At 38.3% G+C, this 22,310-nt stretch overlaps 1 protein-coding gene across 6 annotated transcripts in view; it reads left to right on the top strand.

Annotated features, from left to right (window-relative positions):
- Positions 1-22,310, top strand: part of AHR (aryl hydrocarbon receptor) — a 503,901-nt gene that overhangs the window by 25,491 nt on the left and 456,100 nt on the right. The window lies entirely within an intron of this gene.

Genomic DNA, 22,310 nt, shown 5'->3' with positions numbered 1-22,310 from the left:
ATTGAAGATTTTTCTCTAAAGTAAAAATTAAAATGTATGTACATTATAGCAAAAATTTTAAAAATTCTTTAATAAACATTAATCAGTTTCTTAAGTATACTTGTCTCATATACCAGGTGGTTGGTATTTTTCTGAAGGTTTTTCTGGTATTATTGGTCTTTATTTTTCAGTGTGATCTTATATTTTTTCATAACATTGCCTGCAATCATCTTTAAAGTTGCCCTTATGATTAGTATATTTAGGATTGTCATCAGCTTCAACTGCTACTTCTCTGTAGACCATACTGTTTTTAAGAAAATAACTCTTTCTGTTGTTGCTTGGTTATCTGTTAAATTTGAGAAGATTTACTTCAATGGCATGTGATATTTTTAATCTTATAATTTAGTTTTGTTGAAAAATCCTAAATACCTTTTTTTAGGTTTTGTTTCAAGTCATTTCTTCACCACCATTTCATTCCATTTGGGAATAGTATATACACTTATCTAATTAAAAGACTTTTAATCAGTCAAGACAGTCTACCCTTGTTAATTCTTTTAAGGGCAGTGACCTATATTTTTAAAAGATTAATAGGTCACATAAATCATAAATTGAATTTAGAATTAGGAATATCTATTTTGTGTGTGTGCACATGCATTTGTGTGTCGGTCTCTCTGTGTTTCAGTTGTCTTTCTCTGAGGATATATAAAAAATAAACAGTACAAATATATTGACAGTCGGAAGTAGGTCTCCATTTTCCATCTTCTTAGGGCAATAATTATTATCAGCTTCTTCAGCTTTTTTCTAGAAGTATTTTCTCAATATTCAAGCATGTCCCCATTCCACTTATTATCTATCATCTTTGTATATATCTATGTATTTTTTATTTTAGAACAAATATTGCCATTCTATCAATATTTCTAATTCTCTCTTTTTCATTTAATAATACTGAATACTGTGCCATATAAGAAGAGGAAGTTTTGAAACCAGTTTCAAAGAGAAAAGAATCTACTGTGGAAAATGTTTATATGTCTTTATGTTCTAAATCCTGTAGAGGCAAATATTTATTTTAAAAATATTGATTTCTAGAAAAAAGTACCTTTACTTTAAAGGAATAGGTATCTCCAGAATTTGTTATTGAGCCATGTTAATTTATGTCAGACATTTAAAAGCATAGTGTGTTTATGAACTTCTCACGGTCAGTGTCTGCAGATTCTTGCTCTGTCAAGAGCAGTTACATTTCCCAATGCAAAACAATACCCCTTTCATTTCCATTAAGTATCTCAAGTCTCTGAACTTGGAGGCTGCTACAATTAAACACTTGATAAACACGCAGTGTTTTCACAGTACGGATATAAATGGGATTTATTCTTTAGTACTTGTCCTGTGGGCTACATAAGATTAAAATTACAAAGGTTGCTTTTGCATTACAATTCAGTCCTTCAGTTAAGGCTCTTACCTGTAACCTTTGAAGGCAACCTTTTTCCTTATCATCCATAAAAATGTTCTGCTGCTGCTGCAGCTAAGTCGCTTCAGTTGTGTCGGACTCTGTGTGACCCCATAGACGGCAGCCCACCAGGCTCCCCCGTCCCTGGGATTCTTCAGGCAAGAACACTGGAGTGGGTTGCCATTTCCTTCTCCAGTGCATGAAAGTGAACAGTGAAAGTGAAGTTGCTCAGTCGTGTCTGACTCCTAGCGACCCCATGGACTGCAGCCCACCAGGCCCCTCCGTCCATGGGATTTTCCAGGCAAGAGTACTGGAGTGGGTTGCCATTGCCTTCTCCGCCTACAAAGAGACAACACATTTTTCCTCTGATGGAGGGAGATCTGAGACCTAGACTGGCTGCTTGGGTCCCCAGATCTAGTTTGGAGAGAACCTGTTTTGGAAATTGTGGATGAAGTTATAGTGGAATGTGCGGAATTGGGAGGCAGCCATGGCATGACTTCAGAGGAATCTAAGAAGAGTTTTCAAATGGATGAAGAACAGATACAGAGAGTAGGAAGAAGAAAGAGGAGTGAGTGAGTCACAGACCCAGGGAAGGAGAGAAGTAACCAATGGGTCTGGGGTGGATGGGGGCAGAGCTCTTGGATCATATTAGGAGAGCTGGCTTCATTTGAAAAACTGGAGAAAGTGCAGATATGGCCTTATTATCATGAGATTAGAGGACGAAGGGTCTTAAGAGAGCAAACATAAGGTTTGTAATAGGATAAATAAGAGTTTCACAGCTTATGGTTTGATCTGTAAAATCTAAATTATATTTATAAGCTGCAGTGGTGAAAGCACCAAGACAAGGAATAAATTAGGTTTCTAGGGGAAGTATACATCTTTGAGTATAACTTCAAAAGGAATTAATTGAGGCGTGTTCCCTGAAAAGGATACAGCTGATCTTCCCCTTCACATAGCCAGTTCTTGGTCACGGTTCTTAGGGCTAAATATTGTACATACAGATCCACAATGAAAATTAATATTCAAAGATAAATTTCTTTAAGGCAAGTAAATTGCATATTATAGTTCTTCTAATAGGGACTGATATTTTGTGTGCTTGATGAGTAAACAAGGTACTAGCATCCTCAGGCCTGCTAAAGCTCTTCATTCATCTTTCCTCTGTTTTGTTTCAGATAATACAATATTTTAATTTTGTGTTACATTTGCTTATGTCCCTGGTGACTGAGATGGTAAAGAATCTGCCTGCAATGCAGGAGACCCAGGTTTGATCCCTGGAGAAGGGAATGGCTACCCACTCCAGTATTCTTGCCAGGAGAATTCCATGGACAGAGAAGCCTGGTGGGCTTCAGGCTATGGGGTCCCAAAGAGTTGAACGTGACTGAGCGACTAACACACATATCCCTTTTACAGGATTACTGAACTAAATACTGTTAATTGCTTACTTAAGGTTATTTTCTCTAATACAAGTCTCTTTTCTGAAAGAAACTTGTTAGTTCAGATATTGCCTTGGCTCTGTATGGCTATATATTTAGGAGGGGTAGACTTCACAAGTAGCCCCAAAGGGAACTCTTGATTACTCTATTCCCATGACTTTAAACCATCGGCACTGTCTAGAGACATTTTTCATTGACACAACTGGAGAGGGTGCCTTTTCATACTGTTCATGGGGTTCTCAAGGCAAGAATATTGAAGAAGCAAGAGCACAAGCTGGAATTAAGATTTTGGGAGAAATATCAATAACCTCACATATGCAGATGACACCACTCTTGTGGCAGAAAGCAAAGAGGAGCTAAAGAGCCTCTTGATTAAAGTGAAAGAGGAGAGTGAAAAAGTTGACTTAAAACTCAACATTCAAAAAACAGATCATGGCATCCAGTCCCATAACTTCATGGCAAATAGATGGGAAAACCATGGAAACGGTGACAGACTTTATTTTCTTGGGCTCCAAAACCACTGCAGATGGTGACTGCAGCCATGAAATTAAGACACTTGTTCCTTGGAAGAAAAACTGTGAGTAACCTAGACAGTATATTAAAAAGCAGAGACATTACTTTGCAGACAAAAGTCCATTTAGTCAGAGCTATGGTTTTCCAGGAATCATATATGGATGTGAGAGTTGGGCTATAAAGAAAGCTGAGCACCAAAGAATTGATACTTTTGGACTGTGTCTTGGAGAAGAATCTTGAGAGTCCCTTGGACTGAAAGGAGAGCCAACCAGTCCATCCTAAAAGAAATCAGTCCTGAATATTCATTGGAAGGACTATTGCTGAAACTCCAATACTTTGGCCACCTGATGTGAAGAACTGACTCATTGGAAAAGACCTTGATGCTGGGAAAGATTGAAGGAGGGAGGAGAAGGGGACAACAGAGGATGAGATGGTTGGATGGCATCACTGACTCAATGGACATGAGTTTGAGCAAGCTCTGGGAGTTGGTGATGGACAGGGAAGCTTGGCGTGCTGCAATCCATGGGGTCTCAAAGAGTCGGACATGACTGAGCGACTGAACTGAGAGGGGTTGCTGCTGGCATCTAGTGAGTAACCGCCAAAGATGATTTGAAATACCCTGTAATGCACATGATGGCTCTCACAGCAAAGACTTATCCAGCCCCAAATGGCGAAAGTGCTGATGTTGAGAACTCCAAGTTTGTTTTAACCCAGTCATGGTGGTCCCATTCTCAACCAGCCTTGGTTTTAGCATAAACTTGTGACGGGATTCTGGCCAGAGAACTAGGAGGGGAAGTCTAGGGAAAGTTTTTTTTTTTTATTAATGATAATGAATAAATGTAAAAAAGATGTCTCCTTTTTTCACTGTATATCGTCACATTTGGATGTAATACATGGAACTGTGGCAGCCGACTTGGTATCATGAGGGTGGTTAAGGAGGACAAAGTGGCTATATCTTAAAAGAGCCTGATACTGATGGAAAGTGTGTGTGTGTGTAAACATCATCATCACCGTTTTAACCAGTTTGGAGCCATTGAAATTTAGGGCTCATTCTAGATATATATATCTTATTGTTTAAAATAGCTGAGTCAGTGTCCTGTTACTTTTAGTCAACAGCATCCTAGTTGACAAAATTATTTAGCATTTATTTGTTTTATAGGAAAATTTTTGACCATTTTTGACAGTTATATTGGTTTCATTTCTTATGACGTTTCTGTTTTGTCTTATCTTTCTCATCAGAATTCTTTGTTTTGTGGTATTTTAGAGCAATGGTGTGTGGGTGATATTTACTGATCTGTGTAAATCTAAAATGTCTGTTACTCTTATGGTAATGAGAACTTGCTTGGATGTTGAGTTATTGGTGGTTTAGTAAATTCTAGATGTAGCTGTTTAATGTTCTGCTTGTTTAGTGTACAGCATTTTCTGTTACATGTAGAGGAAAGATTTGAGGCCAGTCTGACTGTACTGTCTGACTTTATTTTTCTGTCCGGATACTTGTGCGAGTCTTTTGCTTGTTCTTAACATTGAAAAAAAAAAAAAAAAAGAGTATTATAAATTTCTACTCCCTAATTTTGCTGAGGACTCGATAAATTTGTTTAATGTAAACACCTAAGCCTGCACTGAGTTCCTAGAAGTGTTTTCTCTTGCTCTGTAGCTGGGTATTGCTTTTCATTCTGTTTATGTTTTTCTTTCTGGAAAACTTGTTTTGCACATACTGAATTTCAGATACTGTTACCCATGTGTCCTTGATGATTTTCATCTCTTTAGCCTCTTCCTCGGAGGCCTGAATTTCTCAAGATTGCTTTCTAACTTGTTGATTTGATTCCTGTCGTATTCAATTTATTATTTATTGCTTCTATTACAGTTAAAAAGTTAGCAGTCACACTTTTCAATTATAAACCTCCTTTCTGTTTTCAAAGTGTTCTGTGTATGACTACAAATCTTGTTGCAGTGTATACAAGCCAAGATGCCTTTGCAGAGGTGTGTGCAGCCAGATACTAAACCCTGGGAATGATGTCACTTTCCGAAGTCAGTGTCTTGCCTGATTTATACTGTGAGTGCCTTTGGGGCCCCCCCTCTATGAAGACTCCATGTTTTATTGCACTTCCTAGAAACTCCAGCAAAGTTGAAAGTTACTCCCACCCACCATCCCGTGACTTAGCCTTATTTTTAGGCCCCACTGCAGAGCTGCTGGAGGGGGCCCTTCCCTTCTGCCCCTGAAAGCTTTGCTTTATATGTTTTAGATTATGGGCATACCAGTCCTTTCTCACTCTGATCCTGCCTGTATTACCTTAGATTCTTTGAATTTTCAGTTTGAGTAAGTATGCCTTTCTATAGTTTGTAACAGAGGTCCTCAACCTCTGAGATCTAATGCCTGATGGTCTGAGGTGGACCTGGTGTAATGATAGAAATAAAGTGCACAATAAATGTGGGCTCCCCAGGTGGCGCTAGTGGTAAAGAACCTGCCTGCCAGTGCAGGTGGATATAACAGATGCAGGTTCCATCCCTGAGTTGTGAAGATCCCCTGGAGGAGGGCACAGCATCCCACTCCAGTATTCTAGCCTGGAGAATCCCATGGATACAGGAGCCTGGCGGGTTATGGTCCATTGGGTCGCAAAGAGTTGGACGTGAGTGAAACGACTTAGCACGCATACACAATAAATGTAATGCATTTGAGTCATCCTAAAACCATACCCCCTTACCCTGGTCCATGGAAAAACTGTCTTCCACGAAACTGGTCCCTGGTGTCAAAAAGACTGGGGACCGCTGGTTTACAAGGAGGTATAGTCTTTTCCCTACTCCATTCAAAGGAGAGTTTAGAAGAATGTGGACTTACTAGGTTGCCATCTTGGGCCAAAAGCTATAGTTTACTGCACTTAAATTGAACCCAAGATAGATTCAGTGACTTGCCCAAGCTCACGGTGACAGAGCCTGGTTTCAAACTTTGATCTCTTGAATATAGATTATGTGTTTTTCCCACTCGGGGAGGCGTCATACACGGAGGTGAAGAGTGGAAGTCCTACCGAAGGAGAGGCTGGTTCTAACAGCTTGAAACAGGGATCTCATGAGGAGGCAGAATGGGAAACTGGTTCTCCAGTGCTAACGGAGGGAAAGCAAGAACTTGAGAGGGGAATCTTCTTTTTTTGATTTTTAATCATGTATTTTATAATGTGCTCTCTAACCTTGTCACATTTCCTTAACAGTTGTCATGGTTTAGTATATTACTTAGAGGAGTCACTTAAGGATCAGTGATCATGGACCCTTTGTCCTCTCCTGAACAGCCTCTATTTGCCCTTATACTCTAGAGACCTGGTGTCTGAGTTCACGTACTTGATTAGTAGCCAAATGAATTGTTAATGTAAATAGAAATAATGTTCATCTTACAGAGTTATGAAAATTAGAGAAAACATGAAAAGGGACAGAAAAATAGATAGTATCTTTCCAAACATGTGGCTATCGGACTTTCTTATAGTTACTGGAAATAAGACAGTATAGAGAGTTGCTTTCTTTTTCTTATTTTTAAAAATTTATTTCAATTTGGAATATAATTGCTTTACAATGTTTAGTTTTTTTTTTTTTTTTTGCTATACGACAGTGTGAATCTATAAGCTATCTGTGTACATAGATGACCTTCCTCTTGAGCTTCCCTCTCACCCCCACAGTCTCACCCGCCTAGGTCATCACAGAGCCGCGAGCTGAGCACCCTGTGCTGTGCAGCAGCTTCCTACTAGCTGTCTGTTTTATCCATGGCAATGTATAATGTCAATGAGAGTTGCTTTTTTTTTTTGGAAGAAAAAATAAATGTTTTAAAATGATGTTTGATGACTTCCCCATTAGTATTAGTTCCATTATCATTATAACTATATTCACATGAGCCCACTAAGCCCAGTAACTAAGACAGTGCTTTATCAATAGGATGAACTGATGTCATGTTTTAGGTATTTTTCAAAAATGTACACTTTTATAAAAGGGAGGCGTCCCTCAAGAAATGGCCCATTTTGAGGATGTGTGATTCTTACAGTTTCACATACAATTGTACTTTCATTTTAAACAAGTTTAACCCTTACTCATGTTTTTCATGGCCCCACAGATGATTCTAGCAAAATCCATCTGTGGAGAAGGTAAGGTTGTAATCTGAAGAGCCCTGTGAATTGGGAAGCTTGGGCTGAGCTGAAGGTACTCTCTGATTCTGACGTTAGGTGTCACTACAATCAAAGAAAAACAGAGCATGCAAATGAGCAGTGAAGTGGACCTTGAACCTGCAGGAAGAAAAAATACAAATTTCAATTGTGGTAGGAAGTACCTGGACAAGAACCTACATGTCTACATTGCCTTGGTGAAAAAGAACATCTTGATACATGTATGGCAACAGCATCCATTTTCCTAAATGTTGATTAGAAACAACAAATAACTACTTGTCATATCTTGCTTTTTTCCCCCTAAAAATGCTAAAACTGAGAGGGGCCTCCAAGGGTTTTTAAAGTGAAATGACCCCAAAAGGTTACAAATGAGATTTTCACAGACTAGTTCATGGAGAGTTTAGCTCTGATGAACTTAAGCTTAAACTTTAAATATTTTTAAAATTATAGAATTTACCAGATGTTTCCCTAGTCATTTGTTTCATAAAAATGTGAAGAATCAACAGATTCAGTGAGTTTAAATTAGAAATTTATTTCATGCTTGGAAAGAAGTGGTTATTTTGTTTCTTCCACATTACTGACATTTGGGTGTTAAGTGTAGTTACCAGGTGTGTTCATACATGTTTATTTAAACAAAATATATGCAAACAGTTGGAGAGCATGGTGCCCACCTCGTTTGCTTTTATTCTTAGAGCACATAGTGAGCTGTCCATCCTCCCAAAAGATGGGTTAAATGTATTTTTCCATGTATATGAATTGGCACACACTGTTGGAATAGATTCAGAGTATTTAGCAATTGATACACCACAGGCACTGACAAATCTAATGTGTGTGTATATATATACATATATATATACACAAATATACAAATATAATGTGTGTATATATATATATATATACACATACACTCAAAGCTGATACTCAACTAGTAGGTACTCACACAGTCACTTCAGTTGTTAAATTGTTGAAACACCTCTTCCCTTAGCTGATAAACAGGTGCTGTTTCCATTGGTCACTATCAAGTCCCCTCCCACACACATATGCATTAATAACTTGGCTTATCAAGGGCCCATAAGATCTCTGGGTTAGACTCACAATACAAGTATCAAAGTTAAGTCTCATTTCTCTTTTGGTAGAGGTTCCTAGCCTTGCATAGGAATGGCGTTAGCATTGGTAAGGTTGCAATTGGGGAAAAACTGAAAGACACAGGAAGAAGCTTAGTCTATACATTTCTACAACATCATCCTTTCCCAAGTTGTGATCAAGGCCTTGATTCATCTTCTGTCATGATTCTGAAGGGCATCATGATTAAAATCTGACGTAACCATACTACCTTGATGTTCGCAGGGAGTATGCTAATATTGGGGACAGGTGCGGGATTCCGTCAGTATAGTATTGGTAACATGTTCATTTGTTCTAAAATGTCTTCAACACTGATCTCTTTTCTTTGTTCCACTTGGTAACTAATATACCAGCTTGTATCATATACAAACTGTTGCATTTATATTGGATGGACAGGAAAGACGTCTGAATTTGTACAGCCTTGGTGGGCAGGCAGAAGTCATGGTGAAGGTGTTTCTGCCTCATTTGCAGTGGTGAGATTATGAGTCCACAGTAATTGTCCAATTGTTGGACAATTGGACAATCAATTTGAAAACTGATACTTTTGCTTTCTTTTGATTGTCCTTATTGGAAAAGAAATGAATGTATGACATAGACCAGTGATTTTAGTATTTAGTATTTTAGTTCTTCTGGCACTTGTATCATTATCTTGATGATTCACAAGCAAAGTTACAGCTAAAATAGCCAGTTTCCATTAATCTTTATATTAGCATGATTTAAAACATAATTTTCCATAAAAGGGAGAAGTGACTTATCTCCATATGTCTCACACTGTCTCTGCCAACCTGTTTCAACATTTATGTTCACTGCCAAAATATGGATGTGTCATACAATTTAAAAAGTATGAACCTCAACCGTGACACCATGACTCTTAGAGTTAATGATTATCATGGTGTTTGGGGACCTTGTCTCCCCCACGTGCACACCTTTTGATATCACAATAAGTGTATTTTTTTCTCTTTATGTGAAATTACTTTTAATCCCACCATTTAGCATTCTTTACCCACTTTCACTTAAGTGTTTTTCTCTAAATCAGAATATTTCCATCTGCCCAGAAAATTCCCTTATGCCCTTTTACAGCTGATATCCCACCACCAGTCCTAGGCAACTACTAATCAGCTTTCTGTCACTATAGGTTAGGTTCTTTTGCTAACCACCATGGTTCTGAGATTCATCCATGTTTTTGAGTACATCAGCAAATCACTCCTCGTTATTGCTGAATATTATTCCATCATATAGAATACCTCGGTGTGTTTACCTGCTCATCTGTTGCTGAACTTTTGGGTTGTTTCTAGTTTCGGGTTATTGTGAATAAAGCTGCTATGACTATCCAGTATCGGGCTTGGTATGGATATGTTTTTGTTTCTCTTGGACAGAAATCTGCAAGTGGAATTGCAGAGTTATATGGATAAGAGTATGTTTAACTTAGTAAGAAACTACCAAACTGTTTTTACAAAATTGTTGAACTAGTTTGCATACTCTTGTCAACACTTGTGGATCTTTAACTTTAGATGTTCCACGGATATTTAATGATGTCTCACTGTATTTCTACTTTTCATTTTTCTAATAATTATGTTAAACATCTTTTCCTGTACTTTTTTGATTGTGTGTCTTTTTTGGTGAAAAGTCTATTAAAATATTTTCTCCATTAAAAAATTAGGTTCTTAATATTGAGTTGTAAAGAGTAGTTTTATGTTCTGGATATAGCGTCTTTATCAGAGGAAGTACTGTTTCCAGTGGGTAGATGCATTTTCAGTTTCCTATGTCATACTTAGAACCAGTTTTAATTTTTGTATATTCTAATCTATTATTTAAATTTTTCTGTTTTCTATATTTTTTTCTAAGAAATCTTTTGTCCACTTCATTATTGCAATTTTTTTCTGTATTCTAGAAATTATGTAGGTTTGACTTTTATGTTTAGGTCCATAACCAATTGTGAGTTGGTTTTTGAGTTGGTGTGAGGGACGTGTGGAGGTTTCTGTTCTTCACATAGTTGGTGCAGGATCATTGTTGAAGACTAATCTTTCTCTGTTGAATTTGGCATGTTTGTCACAGATGAATTGAACATATAGACGCGGGTGCGTCTTTGGACGCTGCGTTCTGCTCCGCTGGTCTGTATGTTTATACTCTTGATTGCAGTACCTATACAGGAAGTCTTGGAATCAGGCACTGTAAATCTTATTTCTTTTCAAAGTTGTTTTGGCCTTTCTAGAAACTACCTCTCCATATAAACACCAGGTTGTCAATTTTCACACATACGAAAAACAAAGCAAAGCAAAACTTCAAATCAAAACAAACCTGTGGGGATTTGATTGAGAATGCCTTGAATCTGCGCGTCAATTTGGGAAGGATTTGCATTTTAAAAAAGTGAATCTTCTAATCTAGAAACATTGTTCATCTCTGTGTCCTCAATTCTTCCTTCATTTCTCTGAGTGATTGTTATTGATGCATATTATTCCATCATATAAAATACCTCAATGAGTTTACCTGCTCATGTTTCAGGTTTCAGTATACAGATCTTGTATGTATTTTGTTACACATATAAAATATATCATATTTGTGGGAGACATTGAAAAAAATTTTTAAAAATCAGTTCACTTTCCAATTACTTGTTGTTAGAATATGGAAATACAGTTGATTTTGGATATTGGCTTTATAACCTTGTGACCTTGCCAAATTCACTTAGTAATTTTAGTAGCTTTTTGGTAGATAATTCAATTATCCACATAAATATTTGATTTATGAAAAAACAGATTTACTTATTCCTTTTCAATTTATTTCCTTTTAGTTTTTATTGTGTTTGCATGGTTGTAGTGAAGGCAGATATGTTTATCTTGCTCTTTATCTAAGGTAGAACATAGTGTCTTTCATAATTAAAATGTTAGCCATAAATTTTTTATAGATGGCTTTTTATCAGATTAAGAAACTACTCTTTTATTACTAGTTCCCTGAGAACTTTTTTACATAAGGAATGAGTGTTGAAATTTTTCACATACCTTTTTCTGCATCTATTGAGATGATCGTTAAGTGTTTTGTTTTTTCTTCTATTAAATATGTGACATTGAATTTCAAATGGTAAACCAACCTTGCATTCTTAGTATGAACTCCACTTGGTCATGATATATTATTTTTATATATTGTTGGATTCAATTTGTTAATATATTTTAAAGAATTTTTGCATCACTTATAAGATGTAATGATTAGTAATTTTGTGTTCCTTTTAGTATTGGTGTAGAGTAAAACATAGAAAAGAATCAACATATTCCCCTCTCTATTTTTTTTGGAAAAAATTTGCAAACAACTGGTATTGTTTTTCTATTTTAAATATTTGGTAGGACTCACCATAAATCCTCCTGAACCTGGAACTTTGAAATGGAAAGTTTTAAGAATGTTTCAGTGTTTTATTTTGAAGTAATTATATATTTATGGGAAATTGCAAAGAAAGTACAGAGAGTTTCTGTGTAGGCTTCATCCCATTTCGCATAGTAGTCACATCTTCTTTCTTACTTACTTTGTACAGTGTCAATACCAGGAAACTGACATGGCTTATAAAGTGTGCAGTATAGTACTGTGTGCTTTTATCATGTGTGTATATCTGTGTAATTACTACTGCAGTCAAGACACAGAAATATCCCATCAGAAAAATCTCCCTTGTGCTGCCCTTTTGTAGTCACAGAGGGCTCTCCTTGTCTGTATCCAGTCATTAATCTCCTTTTATAGCCCTTTATTCTCCCCTCCCTACTTATATTAATTTAATAATTATCTTAAAAGTAAATTGAGAATTACCGCAAGGAGTTTTGTAATGTTTGTTTTAACCTTCAGATGTAACTTAGAAAACTCAATTTAAAAGAAAAGTCGATTGAATTTAGCTGTATTCTTACTCTTGCTGTTGTTTTCTCTTCCTTCCTGATGTTCTAATATTCCTTTTTTTCTTTTAAATCATTTTTATTCTGTTTGAAAAACTTTCTTTCACCATTCTTTTAAGGTCAGTCCACCAGCAACAAATTCTCTTACTTTGCTTTTATCTGAGGTAGTCTTGATTTCTCCTTAATTGTTGAAGGGTATGTCACTGGATACAGGATTCTGGACTAATAGTTTTCTTTTCTACCTTGAAAGATGTCCATTTCCTTCTGACTTCCATGGTTTCTGATAATAAGTCTGCTGTCATTTCAGTTTTTTTAACCTTTATGTAATGTTTTTCTCCTTTCAAGGTTTTTTTCTTTGTATTTAGTTTATTTATCTGTTGACTGCTCTGGGTCTTCATTGCCCTGTGCAGCTCTTTCTAGTTTCAGCGAGTGGGGGCTACTCTAAGTTGTGGTGCAGTGGCTTCTCATTGCAGTGGTTTCTCCTGTTATATAGCAAGGGCTCTAGAGCACGTAGGCTTTAGTGGTTGTGCTGCATGGGCTTAATTGTCCCTCAGTACTTGTGATCTTCCCTGACCAGGGCTCAAACCTATGTTCTCTGAATTGACAGGTGGATTCTTTTCTTTTGCTTGATATATATTTATTGACTGAGTGAATTCATGAATTGTCATCATATAACTAATAATGAGTATTACCATTATTATCAACATATCATTGTTATTAGCAGAATTCATAGAACTCTTTTGTATTATATTCTTCAAGATGAACAGAGGATAAAATTAAAACACAATTTTGTAAAAGCAGTTTTATGGAAGTCAAAATAATGTGGCATGAGAATGTAGCTTTCGGCAGTCAAGATATGAATTTCAAAACACCTAAAGGAATCAATAAACTGCATGTTTTTGGACAACCCTTCTTAAATAAGGATTTATGATGAACCTACAAGTTGGGGTTGTATTTCCTGAAAGTGGTTGCAAACAGCCCCTCTGTTCTTGTGAAGGATACGGCAATATGGTTTGTTTCAACTAAGCTGAGTTAGGGATTAGAACAAGGAATCTAAAAATGATGTATTCCTGAAAATAAGTTTTGATACTTGCAGAGACAGGCCAAGAGATAAACCCCATCCAGAGCCAAGATTTTTCTCTGAAAAAGATTAGGTGCCCATGTTAACATAAAGACATTTATGTGCTACAGTCCATGGAGTTGAAAAAAGTTGGACACAACTGAGTGACTGAACAGAAATATGATGTTGGCCCCAAATGTATAGATTAATAGCCCTAAAAGACTTCACCTGGAAAAAATTTAAAGCAGGATACCCATATGTTCATCTGAGCCATATGACATCTTAGTAAGACTCCCAGAAAGTGAGAGAACCTTTCAGTATATTCTAATCACAAAATGTACACTTAAATAAGCAAATGAGTTACCTGGCTAGATAGAGATGTTCAGTTGTCAGTTAAAGTCAGTCATGGTTGTTGATAATAAAACTATATGTTGAGCATCCAGGAGATTATCTTTTTCTAGTGCTTGGATTTGGGGATGTCATTTCACCAATCTCAACTTGAATGGGTCCTTTTTTTTTTTCTTTTTTGAAGTGAGAGGAACAATAAAACCTCTCTGTTTTACTCCTGCCAAATATGATTTGATTCATAAAAGCCTGTGCACACCAACCTGACTCTCAGGAATAATTCCCAATAGCACACAGTGGGAAGTGACATGTGTCTATGGTGGATGCTGTACCATGCCCCTGCTAAGTCACTTCAGTTGTGTCCGACTCTGTGCGACCCCATAGACAGCAGCCCACCAGGCTCCCCCGTCCCTGGGATTTTCCAGGCAAGAACACTGGAGTGGGTTGTCATTTCCTTCTCCAATGCATGAAAGTGAAAAGTGAAAGTGAAGTCGCTCAGTTGTGTCCGACTCTTCGCGACCCCATGGACTGCAGCCTACCAGGCTCCTCTGCCCATGGGATTTTCCAGGCAAGAGTACTGGAGTGGGGTGCCATTGCCTTCTCCGACCATGCCCCTAGATCCTCTTAAAGGCTGAAGGATTTATGCCCCTCTTCTCCTGTAAGTGCTGCCCATGTTCCTGCCTCAACTGTCAGCCTCTTTGGGAATCACTGAGGCAATGTGTGCCTGGCCCAAGTGTGCAGTGACCCCCGGGCTCCCCCTGCTGTGCTCTCTGCCTGTCCAAATCCAGCCGGCCCATCAGGGCCCTGCTCAGATACCACCCTCTTCCAGAGGGCTCTCCAGATTCCTTCCTTTTCTGAATGACCATGCTCCCACCTCAGGAGGAGTTGCTGGATTAAATAAAGGACACCCAGTTAAATTTGAATGTCAGATCAACAGGAAATAATTTTTCATAAAGGTGTGCCCCAAATATTATATAGGATACACTTATACTAAACAAAAGAATCCTTGTTGATCTGAAGTTCAAATTCAACTTCGTGTTGCTGGTGTTTTTATTTGCCAAATTTAGCATCCTTGTTGGAGAAGGAAATGGCAACCCACTCCAGTGTTCTTGCCTAGAGAATCCCAGGGACGGGCGAGCCTGGTGGGCTGCTGTCTATGGGGTCATATAGAGTCAGACACGACTGAAGCAACTTAGCAGCAGCATCCTTGAGGGGCTTCCTTTATGGCTTAGCTGGTAAAGAATCCTCCTGCAATGTGTGAGACTTGGGTTTGATCCCTGGGTTGGAAAGATACCCTGGAGAAGGCAGAGGCTACCCACTCCAGTATTCTGGCCTGGAGAATTCCATGGACTGTATAGTCCATGAGGTCACAAAGAGTTGAACATGACTGAGCAACTTTCACTTGCTTGCTTGCTAGCATCCTTATTCCCTGGCAACCAGAATCACATAACTGTTCTACACAGAGGATTAAAGGCCCAGCCTCCTTACTCCAGCATGGGACAGAGGGGTCACCCCAGTTTCAGAGCTTCCTTTGGGAACAGCTGATGTTTTCCATTGAAGCTGTATGGGAAAACTGGCAGGTGGATTTTAACCACTGGACCACCGGGGAAGTCCCTGTATAGAACTTTGACTACAGTATGTCTTGGGATGGATTTCTCTTGGTCTGCTATGTTTGTGGTTCACTCAATGTTATCTTGAATCTATGTCTTGACCCCTTTTGAAAAATTTCAGCCATTGTTTCTTTGAAAACTTTTCAACCTCACTCTCTTTGCCCTCTTCTTCCAAGACTACAGTGACATGAATATTAGATCTTTTGTTATGGTCTCAGCAATCTCTTAAGCTCTGCTCATTTTTCTTTCCCCAGTTCATTTTCTCTTGGTATTTCAGATTAAGTAGTTACTTTTAGTCTGTCAGCAAGTTGACTGATTCTTTCCTCTTTCTCTCCAGTTTGCTCTACTAGGCTCTCCAGTTAGTTCTTACTTGCACTACTGTAATTTTCAACTGTAGCATTTGGGTTTGGTTTTCTCTGTTCCATTTGTCTATTGAGGCTTTCTCTTTCTTTGCTAGGTAGTTCTACCTTTTCTACTTGTTTTCTCATGCTATTGCAGTTTGAATAATTTTCAGTGCTTCAACATCATTCTCAGATAATTCTAACATCTGTCATCTCAGTGATGTCTTTGGATTGTTTCAATTCAGGTTGATATTTCCCTGTTTCTGAAACACGGAGGTATTTGGTATTTGAGAGCCTTCACCATATTCAATTTTCTGCTCTAGCTGTTTTTCTCTGACTCCATTCCAAAAGGGGGCAGGAGTTTAGGAATAATGCCCCTTATTTCCAGGGAAAGATGGAAATCCAGTTTCTCCAGTTGACAACTGAGTTGAGAGGACCAGCTCTCCGTAACGCCTCCACTAACAGCATCTTGCCTGGGAAGAGCGGGAGGTCTTTGTTACGCCTCCGCCTGTGGTTTTCAGTTATGCCCCAGGGGAGATGGGCTCATCATCACTGGGTGACAGTGAATGTCCTAACTGTAGGCCTTTGATGCTAACCCCACGGGGAGTGGGAGGAGTAGTTCATTACCACCTGGTGGGTATGGAGGTCCACACTCCCTGTGTGATATCCACCAACACTGTAGGAATGAGCCTCATTCTCACTTCATGGATATCAAAATCCAGGTCCCTACTTGGCTTTCTCTAACATCACTCTGATAGGTGAGGTGAGGTACCTTTTCTCCATCTGGCATGGTTTAATTCCTCACTCAGCTTTTGTTGGTAGGAGTAGTTTTTTTTTTTTTTCTTTTTTCCTTTTTTTCTGTGATGTTTGGCTGGAGTAAAATGGATATTTTCCCCCTAGCCAGGTTTCCCCTCTACTGCTTTTGGCTGGAGTGAACTGTCTTTTGTTGAGACTCTTTTTGCTTTATACCTTTTGATATTTTTTGCTTGCCAGCTTCTTGGGCACTAAGTCTGCGATACAAGAGGCAAAGAGACAATCCGAAAAATGTATTACCATGTCATTTCTCAGGGCCTGAGTTCATTAGTTTATCTGTTATAATATGCACAGTTTTTAGTTGTGCCTAGTGGAAATAATGGAAAAGAGTATTTCTACTCCATGTTTCCAAAAGTGGAATGTAAATTTTTTAATTACAAAATCAGTTTTGTTTAATTGGTGTAATGTTGTTCAGGTTTTCTATCTTTTGAGTCAGTCACTGTAATTTGTGTATTTCAAGGAATGTGATTTCAAGGAATGTGACCATATAATTTACATCAATTTTATTGATATATGATTATTGGAATTGTTATTGTTGTTCAGTCACTCAGTCATGTCCCACACTTTGTGACCCCACGGACTGCAGCACACCAGGCTTCCCTGTCCCTTCATCATCTCCTGGAGCTTGCTCAAACTCATGTCCATTGAGTCAGTGATGCCCTCCAACCATCTCATCATCTGTCATCCCCTTCTTCTCCTGCCTTCAATCTTTCCCAGCATCAGGGTCTTTTCCATTGAGTCAGCTCTTCACATTAGGTGGCCAAAGTATTGGAGTTTCAGCTTCAGCATCAGTCCTTCCAATGATATTCAGGGTTGATTTCCTTTAGGATGGACAGGTTGTATCTCTTTGCTGTCCAAGAGAATCTCAAGAGTCTTTCCCAGAACAGTTCAAAGGCATCAATTCTTCGGTGCTCAGCCTTTCTTGCTGTCCAGCTCTTCTATCTGTACATGACTACTGGAAAAATCACAGCTTTGAATTTAGACCTTTGGAGGCAAAGTAATGCCTTTCAGTACGCTGTCTAGGTTGGTCATTCCTTTCTTCCAAGGAGCAAGTGTCTTAATTTCATAGCTGCAGTGACCACCCACAGTGATTTTGAAGCCCAAGAAAATAAAGTCTTTCACTGTTTTCATTGTTTCTCCATCTATTTGCCATGAAGTGATGGGACCGGAAGCCATGATCTTCATTTTTTTGAATATTGGATTTTAAGCCAGTTTTTTCACACTCCTCTTTCACAATCATCAAGAGGCTCTTTAATTCCTCTTTGCTCTCTGTTGTAAGGGTGGTGTTACTGCATATCTGAGGTTATTAATATTTCTCCTGGCAGTTTTGATTCTAAATTGTGCTTCATCTAGCCCAGCGTTTCTCATGATGTATTCTGCATATAAGTTAAATAAGCAGGGTGACAATATACAGCCTTGTTGTACTCCTTTCTCAATTTGGAACCAGTCCGTTGTTCCATGTCCGGTTCTAACTGTTGCTTCTTGACCTGCATACAGATTTCTCAGGAGGCAGGTAAGGCGGTCTGGTATTCCTACCTCTTGGAGAATTTTCCACAGTTTGCTGTGATCCACACAGTCAAAGGCTTTAGTGTAGTCAATGAAACAGAAGTAGATATTTTTCTAGAATTCTCTAGCTTTTTCTGTGATTCAGAGGATATCGGCAATTTGATTTCTGGTTCCTCTGCCTTTTCTAAATCCATCTTGTACATCTGGAAGTTCTCGGGTCCCATACTCTTGAAGCCTAGCTTGAAGGATTTTGAGCATTACTTTGCTAGCATGTGAAAGTGAAAGTGAAGTCACTCAGCTGTGTACAACTCTTTGTGACCCCATGGACTTTAGCCTACCAGGCTCCTCCATCCATGGAATTTTCCAGGCAAGAGTACTGGAGTGGGTTGCCATTTCCTTCTCCAGGGGATCTTCCCGACCCAGGGATCGAAGCTGGGTCTCCCTTGTTGCAGGCAGATGATTTACCGCTTTACTGTCTGAGCCCCCAGGGAAGGTAGCATGTGAATTGAGTGCAATTGTGCGGTAGTTTGAGCATTCTTTGGCATTGCCTTTCTTTGGGATTGGAATGAAAACTGACCTTTTCCAGTCTTATGGCCACTGCTGAGTTTTCCAAATTTGCTGGCATATGGAGTGCAGCAATTTCACAGCATCATCTTTGAGGATTTTAAATAGCTCAGCTGGAATTCCATCACATTTGCTAGCCTTGTTTGTAGTGATGCTTCTAAGGCCCACTTGACTCCATGCTCCAGGATGTCTGGCTTTAGGTGAGTGATCACATCATCGTGATTAACTGGGTCATGAAGATCTTTTTTTTTTTTTAACATAAATTTATTTTAATTGGAGGTTAATTACTTTACAACATTGTATTGGTTTTGCCATACATCAACATGAATCTGCCATGGGTATACACGTGTTCCCCATCCTGAACCCCCCTCCCACCTCCCTCCCCATACCATCCCTCTGGGTCATCCCAGCGCACCAGCCCCAAGCATCCTGTATCATGCATCGAACCTGGACTGGCCGATTTGTTTCATATATGGTATTATACATGTTTCAATGCCATTCTCCCAAATCATCCCACCCTCGCCCTCTCCCACAGAATCCAAAAGACTGTTCTATACATCTGTGTCTCTTTTGCTGTCTCGCATACAGGGTTAGATCTTTTTGTATACTTCTTCTATATATTCTTGCCACCTTTTAATATCTTCTGCTTCTGTTAGGTCCATACCATTTCTTTCCCTTATCATGCACATCTTTGGGTGAAATGTTTCCTTCATATCTCTAATTTTCTTGAAGAGATCTCTAGTCTTTCCCATTCTATGGTTTTCCTCTGTTTGCATTGATCACTAAGGAAGGCTTTCTTATCTCTCCTTGCTATTCTTTGGAACTCTGAATTCAGATGGATATATCTTTCCTTTTCTCCTTTGCCTTTCATGTCTTGTCTTTTCTCAGCTGTTTGTAAGGCCTCCTCAGACAACCATTTTGCCTTTTTGCCTTCATAATATTTCTTCCTTATGCCTAACAGCTCTGTAATGTATATATAGCACATCTTCTTTATTCATTCATCTGTTGATAGACACTTAGGTTGCTTCCATACCTTTGCAGTTTTAAGTAATGCTGCTATGAACATTGGGGTGCATGTATTCTTTTGAATGAGTGTTTTTGGAAATATACCCAAGAGTGGAATTGCTCGGTCATATGGTAGTTCTGTTTTTTGTTTTTGGATCCCATACTGTTTTCCACAGTGGCTGCATGAATTTACATTCCCAGCAGCAGTGTATGAGAATTCCCTTTTCTCTGCCTCCTCACCAGCGTTTGTTATTTGTGCTCCTTTTGATGATCGCCGTTCTGACAGATATGGGGCAATATCTTGTGGCTTTGATTTACATTGCTGTGAAGACTAATGATGTTGAGTATCGTTTCATGTGCCCCTTGGCTATTTGTGTATCTGCTTTGGAGAAATGTCTATTTATTAATATGTCTTCTGCCTATTTTTAAATTGAGTTGTTTAGTTTTTTGATGTTTTTGTATGAGCTATTTATATAGTTTGGATATTAACCCCTTATTGGTCATGTCATTTGCAAATATTTTCTCCCATTTATGGGTTATGTTTCGTTTTGTTTATTTTCTTTGCTATACAAATGTTTTTAAATTTAATTAAGTCTCATTTAGTTTTCCTTTTATTTCCTTTGCTTTAGGAGACAGATTAAAAAAAAAAATGCTGTGATTTTTGTCCAAGAAGTTTCTGGCTATGTTTTCTTCTAGGGGTTTTATAGCATCCAGTCTGACATTCAGGCCTTTAATCCATTTTGAGTTTATTTTTGTGTATGATGCTAGAGAAGTTCTAATTTAATTCTTTTACATGTAGTTGTCCAGCTTCCCCAGCCCCACTTGTTGAATGAAGATCCTGTATTTCCTCCAGTATATATTCTTTATTCTTTTGTTATAGATTAATCGTGGGTTTATTTCTGGGCTCTCTATTCTGTCCCATTGATCCGTGTGTATGTTTTCGTACCAGTACTGTATTGCTTTGATTACTGCAGCTTTGTTGTATGAAGTCAGGAATTATGGTTCTTTCACCTCTCTTCTTCTTTGTCAAGGTTGTTTTGGCTACTTGGAGTCTTCCGTGTTTCCTACAAATTTTAAGATTGTTTTAATGCTGGGTTTTAAAATTTTTATTTATTTGTAATTGAAGGATAATTGCTTTATAATATTGTGTTGAGCTGCATGTATATTTTGGAAAATTGATCCTTCGCCAGTTGTTTCATTTGCTATTATTTTCTCCCATGCTGAGGGTTGTCTTTCCACCTTGTTTATAGTTTCCTTTGCTGCGCAAAAGCTTTTAAGTTTAACTAGGTCCCACTTTTATATTTTTGCTTATATTTCCATTACTCTAGGTCATAGAGGATCTTGGTGTGATTTATGTTGTAGAGAGTTATGCCAATGTTTTCCTCTAAGGGTTTTATAGTGTCTCATCTTATATTTAGGTCTTTAATCCGTTTTAAGTTTATCTTTGTGTGTGGTATAAGGGAGTGTTCTCTAATTTCATTCTTTCACATGTAGCTGTCCAGTTACCCTTAGTATTTTGATATATATTGTATTAATCTATCATATCTCTTGATAGATTTCTCCAAGTTTACAGATGCGAGGCCGTGGAAAACTAAGATTTATTGTTAAACTGGCAAAACCCCCAAACCTAGTCTTTCTTCCTTTTCCCTTGTCTTTTGTCTCTAATCATCTCTCTAGGGCAGCAGAGACTCTCTTCTGCTGTGTGTATCTGACCGTATACTCAGCTTCTAGATTAGTGATGGTAAATACACTGCATGAGTGCCACCCCTCCTCCATTCCATACCCATGCACACCTTGCTCCAGGATCACAGCCTCTATTGATGTTAGGGAGAATTCCTCTAGCTCTGAAGAGCAGCTCCATCATCAAGAAAACTGGGCCGCCTAGATCCTTTCAGCTATTCTCTCTTTTATGTTTTTTAGATATACTGTTTTATTAACATTTATGACATTTATTAATATTTATGATTTATTAACATTTATGACATTTAGATATGACATAACATTTATGACATTAACAATTATGATAATTGAAATAAAATTATAATATGCAGAGCTTTTAATTGAGCAAGGGATGGGGGAGCCTGCTGGGCTGCCGTCTATGGAGTCGCACAGAGTAGGACACGACTGAATCGACTTAGCAGCAGCAGCATATTGAACGCGGCAAATTACAGACAAAAACCCTGGAATTGGAAGTAAAACCCACCATTGACTGAACAGAAGTCCTTGGTTGCTGACAGAATCTCCGACTTGAGTCAGTAATGAAGAGCAGGATCGGTAAATGCGAGCAGATATCGCAGATTCCAATCCTTAGATGGTTTTCCTGAGCAGGGTCAGCTATTCTCAAGTATTCATTGCCTTGTGCTATTTGCATTAGCATTTCAAGGGCTCCATTATCACCAGAAGATACTCTTGAGGTACAATAATTCTCAAAGTCTCTATTTTAAGATTCTGATTATTTAGGATCTAAGTTATTGGGGAAGAATGTCTGTGAAAGGTACGGTAAAGTAGAACAAGGTTTCAGCTATGTTAACTTCCCTGGTGGCTCAGTCAGTAAAGAATTCGCCTGCCAA

Source organism: Bos grunniens, chromosome 4, assembly GCF_055505025.1.
Source record: "Bos grunniens cultivar Pamir isolate PY7600 chromosome 4, Bosgru_T2T1.0, whole genome shotgun sequence".
NCBI lineage: Eukaryota > Metazoa > Chordata > Mammalia > Artiodactyla > Bovidae > Bos > Bos grunniens.
The sequence above is the reverse complement of the archived record's forward strand: the minus strand, read 5'-3'. Positions and strand labels throughout refer to the sequence as shown.